This window comes from Triticum urartu, chromosome 7A (assembly GCF_056163025.1).
Source record: "Triticum urartu cultivar PI428250 chromosome 7A, HENAU_Tu73, whole genome shotgun sequence".
Classification (NCBI taxonomy): domain Eukaryota; kingdom Viridiplantae; phylum Streptophyta; class Magnoliopsida; order Poales; family Poaceae; genus Triticum; species Triticum urartu.
The window spans coordinates 439,753,955-439,763,616 of NC_141879.1; positions in this window are offsets into that span (position 1 = coordinate 439,753,955).

Here is a 9,662-nt window from a genome sequence, read left to right on the forward strand (position 1 = left end):
CCGGAGTCCTGCTAGCCCAGCACTACTGTTCAGGACACTTGACTGGCCGGCATGTGTTTCACTTCGTTCCTATGTCTGTCCCTTCGAGGAAATGTCACGCGGTGACTTCCGGAGTCCTGCCTAGCCTGCTACAGCCCGGGTCCCCCGGAGTCCTATTAGCCCAGTGCTGCAGCCCGGAATCACTCGCTGATGACCGACATGCTCGATGTGATTCATGTATGCCTGTCTCCATAGGTCTGTGCCGCTTTGGGTTCACGACTAGCCATGTCGGCCCGGGTTCTCTGTCATATGGATGCTAGCGACACTATCATATACGTGAGCCATGGTAAGGCGACACCCGTGGGATACCGTGCGTGAGGCCGCAAAGTGATATGAGGTGTTACCGGCTAGGTCGATGTGACTTGGAATCGGGGTCCTGACATGCGCCCCCTACCTGGCGCGCCAAAGATGTCGGTGGGAACGACACCTATGGGATCATAAGAATCCCTACTACGGTTGCGGGGCGCGGGGTCGTGAGAAGAGCGGATCAAACAGATAGCACACGGTTCGTTTATCCAGGTTCGGGCCGCGAGGATGCGTAAAACCTTACTCTTGCTTTGGTGGATTGTATATCTGTGTTCTTGAGCTAGCTATGGGGCATGAGGAGCTCCCAAAAGCCGAATCCTTCTCTTGGTCGCCTCGGGCCTCCTTTTATAGGAAAAGGGGTGGCCACAGTGGCACACAGGAGGTGGAAAGGGAACAGTGATGCGAGGTTATCCCTCGCATTACATGACAAGGCGCATTTAATGCATCCTGCTTAGGTGTCCATGCTTTATCAGGGACGGGGGAGAGACCTGTCTCGTCCGTCGCCGCTCCCTCTCGTGTCGACACGTGCCCTGGCAAGCGGCGCCCGCGGTGCCATGTAGGCAGGCAGGCAGATGAGGTGGCGCAGTGGTGGGTCTCCATGAAGATCCGCATGCCGCCACGCAGGTGCCTGCCCAGCTGGTTGGGTCGGCAGCTGCATGCGAACGGCGGTGGAGGTTTGACTGGCATGGGCCTGATGGTGGCCCTACGGGTGTTCTTGGCAAGGGCCTTACCGGGGCCCCGGCAAGGGTCTTGCCATGGCGCCTGCTGTCATCCCTGGCAAGGCTCTTGCCGGGGGCCTTGTGGTCCTCCTTGGCTGGGATCCCGCCAAGGATCATCATCTTCTAAAGGGTGTATTTGATCTTGAATGTCTTCACAAAGATCTGCATGCCACCACGGGGATGTCTCCCAAATCCTTGCCCCATGGGGGCAGTGGACTCAAGGTGACTCATTCCATAGGTGTGGGGCGAGCTGCCACGGCAAGGGTCTTGCCGGGTTTGCTAAAACCGCCTCCCGGCAAGGATCTTGCCGGGGTGGGGGTCTGCTTCATCCCCTTTGCTCTTTATGGTCTTGGTCTTGGCATCATTCTGCTTCTCCTGAGCTTCGGCCTTACCTTGGCTCACCTCTCTTGCCTTGCTCAGTGTGGTGGTGCCCGTGGCTCAGACTGTCCGTGCACAGTTATAGGGGTACAAAAAGTGTACCCCTCTTTTTGTACACCGACACTATATCTGGGTGTACCGCGTTGTCCGGATGTTTGTTGTGTTGCATCGTATGCTGGAGCGCGCTTGTGTGGTCCATAGATGGATCTGGTTGCGCCATCCTTTTGATGCGAGCCCTCGTGTGGATCGCGTATTGGCTTATGTGCGGTGTTGTTTGCCGCTCTATGTTGGCCGTGAGGTCGTCTATCCAGCCAGATGGCCATTTTAATTTTTGGTTGCGGGGGATCTAAGGCCTCCTCATCAAATTCTGGTAGCAACTTCCGCTTCGGGTATCTCTTGGTGGGGCGATTACCGGCGTACTTCGGTGCTGTGTTGAGTACTTTACTCCATCTGATACTGAGTGTGTCTTGCGCAGCCTTGAGCCTTTGCTTCTGCTTTTTTAGACTCCTCACGGTGGCAACAAGCCTTTGATGGGCATTCTGTTGCTCCGGGTGTCTGTCCGGTGTGATGTCATCCGGACTATTATCTTTGACAGAGTCGGGTTGTTCGGTTTGATTCTCCGTGTTGCCGTGGTCCGGCGATGGTTCACCCTTCTCTTACGCCGGGTCTATATGATCGTTTTTCTGCCGAGGCGGGATTTGGAGAGGCGCTTACGCCGCCGCTTTGACTGCTTCTCGAGGGGACAACCCTTCATTGCGTCCTTCCGTTCCTCATCGTCTTTTTCTTTGGTGTGTCCACCATGTATACGTCGTGTGATGAAGTGGGCGTCGAGTGCCCTGTGGGCAGTGGTTCCTATTCGTCTCCTGCATCGTCGTCCATACCGTCGATGTATTCAGAGTCGAAGTCGAGCATATCGGTTAAGTCATCGACAGTGGTTACTAAGTGGGTGGTGGGTGGGCGGCGAATTTCTTCGTCATCCGCATCCCAATCCTGCCGGACATAGTTCGGCCAGGACTCTCCTGACAAGGAGAGAGATTTTAATGAATTCAGTATGTCTCCAAAGGGCGAGTGCTGAAAGATATCCGTGGAGGTGAACTCCATGATTGGCGCCCAGTCGAATTTGATAGGCACAAGTGCAGGCGGTTCGGATTCCGTGCCCGGGGAAGGATCCGGCAGTTTGGCAACACGGCTCTCGCGAAGGGTAAGGTCGATATTCGGCTCGATCGCCACTGAGGATACGACCTCCGTGACGGGGTCTATCCACCCGTCCATGGATGGCGCAACTGGCTCCGAATTGAGGCTCGAAGCGGCTACCAGTGCGATCTCCTGAATACGGTCCGATGGTAGAGCTAAATCATACTCATCGTGACCGCGTGGCGCACAAGGCAGGGGCTCGAATCCGTCGAAGATCAAGTCTCCGCATATATCGGCCGTGTAATTTAAGCTTCCAAACCTGACCTGATGGCCAGGGGTGTAGCTTTTGATCTGCTCCAGATGGCCAAGCGATTTGGCCCGCAGTGCGAAGCCGCCGAACACAAAGATCTGTCCGGGGAGAAAAGTCTCACCCTGGACTGCATCGCTATCGAGGATAGAAGGAGCCATCAAGCCTAACAGCGGCGACACAGAGGAACTCTCTATGAAAGCATCAATGTCGGTGTCAAAACCGGCGGATCTCGGGTAGGGGGTCCCGAACTGTGCGTCTAAGGCGGATGGTAACAGGAGGCAGGGGACACGATGTTTTACCCAGGTTCGGGCCCTCTTGATGGAGGTAAAACCCTATGTCCTGCTTGATTTATTCTTGATGATATGGGCATTACAAGAGTTGATCTACCACGATATCGGAGAGGCTAAACCCTAGAAGCTAGCCTATGGTATGATTGTTTTTGTCCTACGGACTAAAACCCTCCGGTTTATATAGACACCGGAGAGGGTTAGGGTTACACAAGGTCGGTTACAAAGGAGGAGATATCCATATCCGTACTGCCTAGCTTGCCTTCCATGCCAAGTAGAGTCCCATCCGGACACGAGACGAAGTCTTCAATTTAGTATCTTCATAGTCCAATAGTCCGGCCAAAGGATATAGTTCGGCTGTCCGGAGACCCTCTAATCCAGGACTCCCTCACTGACTGTCATGATAAGGCGAGAGCTGGTCGCTGTTCGAGAGGTCTCGAGTCCCGAAAGACTTATGCCGCTTAGAGCGAGGAGTCGGCTTTGTCCGGCTTAAGGCGTGTATAGCGCCCCGAATTCGGCCTTCCGAATACTAGGGGCTTCGCCAAAATATAAAATTGTAGACTTCTATGGCTAAGTGAGAGTGATAAAGCATTATAGTCTGATTGCCTTGTTCATTGTGCTGAGCACCTCCCTCGAAGGACCCAACAATGGGAAAAAGAGTGCTCAGATTTATCCCGAACACCCCAGCACTCGTGGCATGGGGGCAGAAGCCGACGACTGGCCATCTCTCAGATTTAATAAACAGCCGCACTTAAGGTAATATTTTAAATTCAAACAAGCGTTGCATAGCGCATATGAACAAGTTTTCATTATACAGGATCACACGAGCAAGTTCATTCAAAAATTACATCCTTCGCACATTCGTCCGCCACAAGACGGGCACCCTTCAGGACACCCTCGTAATACATCTCAGGGTGGCGATGCTCCTTGCCCTGCAGCGGCCCCTCCTTCACCAGCTTCTCGGCGTCCATCTTGGCCCAGTGCACCTTCGCACGGGCAAAAGCCCGGCGTGCACCTTCGATGCAGACGGACCACTTTATGACATCCAGCCGTGGGCAGGCATCCACAAGCCGCCTCACCAGGCCGAAGTAGCTATTGGGAAGGGAGTCGCCAGGCCACACCCGGACTATAAGGCCCCTCATGGCCTGTCCGGCCGCCTTGTGCAGCTCGACCAGTTGCTTCAGCTAGTCGCTCACAGGCATCGGGTGTTCGGTCCCAGTATACTGAGACCAGAACAACTTCTTCGTCGAGCTTCCCTCCTCGGCCTGGTAATAATTCGCGGCATCCGACACGCTACGGGGCAAATCTGCGAATGCTCCTGGAGAGCTCCGGACTCGGGTAAGTAACAAGTAATTTTCTTTCACATGCTTGCTTTGCATATTGAATGCCTTACCCGCCGCTATCTTCCTCATCGCCTCAATTTCCTGGAGGGCCTTTTGGGCTTCAGCCTTGGCATGCTTTGTGCTCTCGAGGGCCGCGGCAAGCTCGGACTCTCGCGTCTTCGAGTCAAGCTCCAAAGTCTCGTGCTTCTTCACGAGAGCCTGGAGCTCTTGCTGCACCTCGCCCACCCGTGCCTCTTGTTTTTCCCGCTCAGTGCGCTCCTTGGCCACTTTGTTTTCGGCCTCGGACAACGCTTGCTTCAGGGTCGCCACTTCGGTCGTGGCCCCTGGCACATCCATGATGATCCTATCATTTTGCAACCGCATCTTTATATATATATATATATATATATATATATATAGACAGGCATTACTTACCTTTGTTCTCCTCGAGCTGCCTCTTGGCAAGGCCAAGCTCTGTCTCGGACCGCTCGAGGTTCTGCTTCAGTGCGGTGACCTCCGCAGTCAGTGCGGCAGAGGTCAGCAGCGAAGCCTACATACACATATAGACATACTTGTATTAGACTCCTGCAGATATTATTTGATCCTCTATTTGGCTTTTCTTTGTGAACACCAAACAGAGCATCAGGGGCTACTATCTATGCGGTAATATTTTTCTATATTTTAAATACATACCTAAAAGCCTGTTAGAAGGCTGGCATAGGCTTCAGTCAGTCCGCTCTTGGCGGACTGAACCTTCTTGATCACCGCACTCATAATAGGGCGGTGCTCTTCGTCGATGGAAGCTCCGCGAAGCGCTCCCAGCAGGTTGTCCGGTGCCTCTGGATCGACGGAGGTCACCGGCACAGGTGGCTTGCCCCTCTTGGAAGGGGGCCGCTTGCCGGAGTCCGGAACCACTCGAGGTTCTAGCACGACGTTCGGTTGGGGGCCGAACTTGGAGCCCTTGGGAGTCTTGCTCCCTTCGCGCTTGGAGTCCGGAAGGTCGCCTTGAGGCGCCTCCGACACTATCTCCCCCGGCTCGGTGCCCCTTGAGACAATACCTTGACATCGTTCGTAGGGCGAGGAGAGGAGGCGGTTGGAAGTGTATCACTATTCATATCCGACGAGTCCAAGTAACCGTCCGACGAGGATACGTCGATACGGGCTCGGGGCGGACTGCATAATCATATTTGACGTTAGGAGAAGCAGTGCAACAAATTACTCTGGTATCCGAATACTTACGACTTCGCCAGGGGCTTAGCCCTGAGTAACCACTCGTCTTCGCCGTCGGTGGCGGTGGTGGAACAGTCCGGAAGGAGAGTCCTTCCCTTCTTGGACCCTTCGGCCTCCCCGGTTGGGGCGGCCTTCCTTTTCTTGTCTCCCCTGGCTGGAGGGGGAGAATCTTCATCTTCCTGCTCCTCATTTTCACGGTAGGAGTGCGTCTCGGAGTTATCGGACGATGAGTCCGATACCACCTGGCGCCGGGAACTCTTTCAGGTTCCCGTGGCCTTCTTCTTGGTCTTCTCCGGCACCTCATAAGGAGCCGGAGTCCGCATCTCCGTCAGGAGAGCGTCTGCAGGTCTTCGGGCAGAGGGGCCGGATAGTTAATCTGCTCCGATGTCTCCACCCAGTCATGTCAAAGGCATGGGAGCTCAGACCCCGCACATGGTTAAGCTATGGGAAATAAATACCCTACCAGATGTACAGAACTTACCGGATTCGCAGGGTGCTTCGCGCTTAGCCTGCGGTCCTCGGTAAGAGAAGGGTGGACCTCGGCGCCCTTGAACAGCACCTTCCAGACGTCCTTATGCGTCATGTCGAAGAGCTCGTGTAGAGTCTGGTGCTGGGCCGGGTCGAACTCCCATAAGTTGAAAGCCCTTTGTTGACACGGGAGGATCCGGCGGAAGAGCATGACCTGGACTATGTTGACAAGCTTGAGTTTCTTACCTACCATGTTTCGGATACACTTCTGGAGTCCGTCCAGCTCCATCGATGAGCCCCAGGACAGGCCCTTCTCCTTCCAGGAAGTGAGCTGAGTGGGGACTCCGGATCAAAACTCGGGGGCCGCCGCCCAGTTGGTGTCGCGCGGCTCGGTGATGTAGAACCACCCTGATTGCCACCCCTTTATGGTTTCCACGAAGGAGCCCTCGAGCCATGTAACGTTGGGCATTTTGCCCACCATGGCTCCGCCGCATTCCACTTGTTGGCCGCCTACTACCTTCGGCTTGACATTGAAGGTCTTCAGGCATAGGCCGAAGTGGGACCGGATGCAGAGGAAAGCCTCGCACACGACGATGAACGCCGAGATGTTGAGGATGAAATTCGGGGCCAGATCATGAAATTCTAGCCCATAATAGAACATAAGGCCGTGGACGAATGGATGGAGGGGAAACCCCAGTCCGCGGACGAAGTGGGGGAGGAAAACCACCCTTTCGTAAGGTTCCGGGTAGGGACGATCTGCTCCGCGGCTGGCAGCCGGTGCGCGATATCCGCGGCTAAGTATCCGGCCCCATGTAGTTTTTTGATGTGTCCCTCCGTGATGGAGGAGACCATCCACTTGCCTCCCGCTCGGGACATGTTTGGAGAGAGTTGAGCAGAAGGATGTGGACTTGGGCGCTGGAGCTCGAGTGCGCGAGAATGGATGAGCAAGGAGGAAGAAGGCGTGGGTAGAAAAAGGTGAAACCTTATCCCTTTATAAGGGCGGACGAAACTATGCGCCCCCACCAGCCTGGTAAAACTCGCTTATCCCCCAAGCGCCGTAATTGATGGCGTGGTTGGGTTACCCACGTCTGTATTGATGAGTATCCCGTAATAAAGGGGACACGATCTCTGCTTTGATAAGACATGCCAAGGAAACCGCCTCGCGAAACACGCTGAGATTGGTTATGAAAAACAATTCGAATAAAGACCTGGCTGTGGTGTGATGTCAAACTACGAAATGCGTCGGCAGATTAGATTTGTGAAAATATTATTCTCTCTACGGTTGTATGTGGAACTTTTTTTGCAGAGCCGGACATGATCCTCATGTTCAAAATCTTCTATGAAGTATTCGGAGGAGGAACCCGCCTTGCAATGCCGAAATCAATCTGCGCGCCTGACTCATCGTCATTGAAGCCTGGTTTAGGGGCTACTGAGGGAGTCCTGGATTAGGGGGTATCCGTACAGCCGGACTATATCCTTTGGCCGGACGGTTGGACTATGAAGATACAAGATTGAAGACTTTGTCCCATGTCCGGATGGGACTCTCCTTGGCGTGGAATGCACGCTTGGCTGTACGGATATGTAGATTTCCTTCCTTGTAACCGACTCTGTGTAACCCTAGCCCCCTCCGGTGTCTATATAAACCGGAGGTTTTAGTCCGTAGGAACAACAACAATCATACCATAGGCTAGCTTCTAGGGTTTAGCCTCTTCGATCTCGTGGTAGATCAACTCTTGTACTACTCATATTATCAAGAACAATCAAGCAGGACGTAGGGTATTACCTCCATCAAGAGGGCCCGAACCTGGGTAAACATCGTGTCCCCTGCCTCCTGTTACCATCCGCCTTAGACGCACAGTTCGGGACCCCCTACCCAAGATCCGCTGGTTTTGACACCGACAATGACCATAAAAGATATTACTCATATAAATAGAACAACCGTTATTCTTTGATTTAAATGAATAACCGTCTCGCATCAAACAAGATCTAGATATAATGTTCATGCTTAACACTGGTACCAAATAACAATTATTGAGGTCTAAAACTAATCCCGAAGGTAGATGTAGAGGTAGCGTGCCGACGGCGATCACATCGACTCTGGAACCATTTCCCACGCGCGTCGTCACCTCCTCCTTAGCCAATCTCTGCTTAATCCGTAGCCCCTGTTTCGAGTTGCAAATATTAGCAACATAACCAGTATCAAATACCCAGGCGCTACTGCGAGCATTAGTAATGTACACATCAATAACATGTATATCAAATATACCTTTCACTTTGCCATCCTTCTTATCCGCCAAATACTTGGGGCAGTTCCGCTTCCAGTGACCAGTCCCTTTGCAGTAGAAGCACCCAGTCTCAAGCTTAGGTCCAGACTTGGGCTTCTTCACTTGAGCATCAACTTGCTTCCTGTTCTTCTTGAAGTTTCGCTTCTTAACTTTGCCCTTCTTCTTGAAACTGGTGGTCTTGTTGACCATCAACACTTGATGCTCCTTCTTGATTTGTACCTCCGCAGCCTTTAGCATTGAGAAGAGCTCGGGAATTGTCTTATCCATACCTTGCATATTATAGTTCATCATGAAGCTCTTGTAGCTTGGTGGTAGTGATTGAAGAACTCTATCAATGAAACTATCATCAGGAAGATTAACTCCCACCCGAGTCAAGTGGTTGTGGTACCCAGACATTCTGAGTGTATGTTCACTGACAGAACTATTCTCCTCCATTTTGCAGCTGTAGAACTTATTGGAGACTTCATATCTCTCAATCCAGGCATTTGCTTGAAATATTAACTTCAACTCCTGGAACATCTCATATGCTCCATGACGTTCAAAACATCGTTGAAGTTCCAGTTCTAAGCCGTAAAGCATGGCACACTAAACTATCGAGTAGTCATCAACTTTGCTTTGCCAAACGTTCTTAACATCGTCAGCAGCCTCTGCAGCAGGTTTGTCACCCAACGATGCTTCCAGGACGTAATTCTTCTGTGCAGCAATGAGGATAATCCTCAAGTTACGGAACCAGTCTGTATAGTTGCTACCATCATCTTTCTGTCGGCGTTCTGGGAACGGGCGTCCCCAGACTTGCATGCCTGCGGCCTGCGGCGTGGCTCAAAGGGGGGCCCAGCGCGCCCATCTTCACCAACACAAACCCAAGACCCTCGCGAGGGGCAAAAGCCTCGCGGGGCGGATGACGCGGAGCTTCCTCAGGCGTGGCCTCGTCAGGCTGGCTCACGAGGAGGCGGAGAGATCAAGGCAGGGTACCTCATGAGGTGCCCGTGACGCAAGCCATGACGACCGGGGGCGCCAGGCGGGTGCCAGCCCGCGCAGCGTCCTCCCTTCCTCTTTGGTGCAAAGGGGGCAAGCGCAGCCGCGGAGTACTGAGGCATCAGGAAAAGGTTGCCATTTCGGTGCAACGAGACCAAGAGCAGGAGGACTACGAGACGGAGGTCACCGTGGAGCCCAAGACGGCGTCA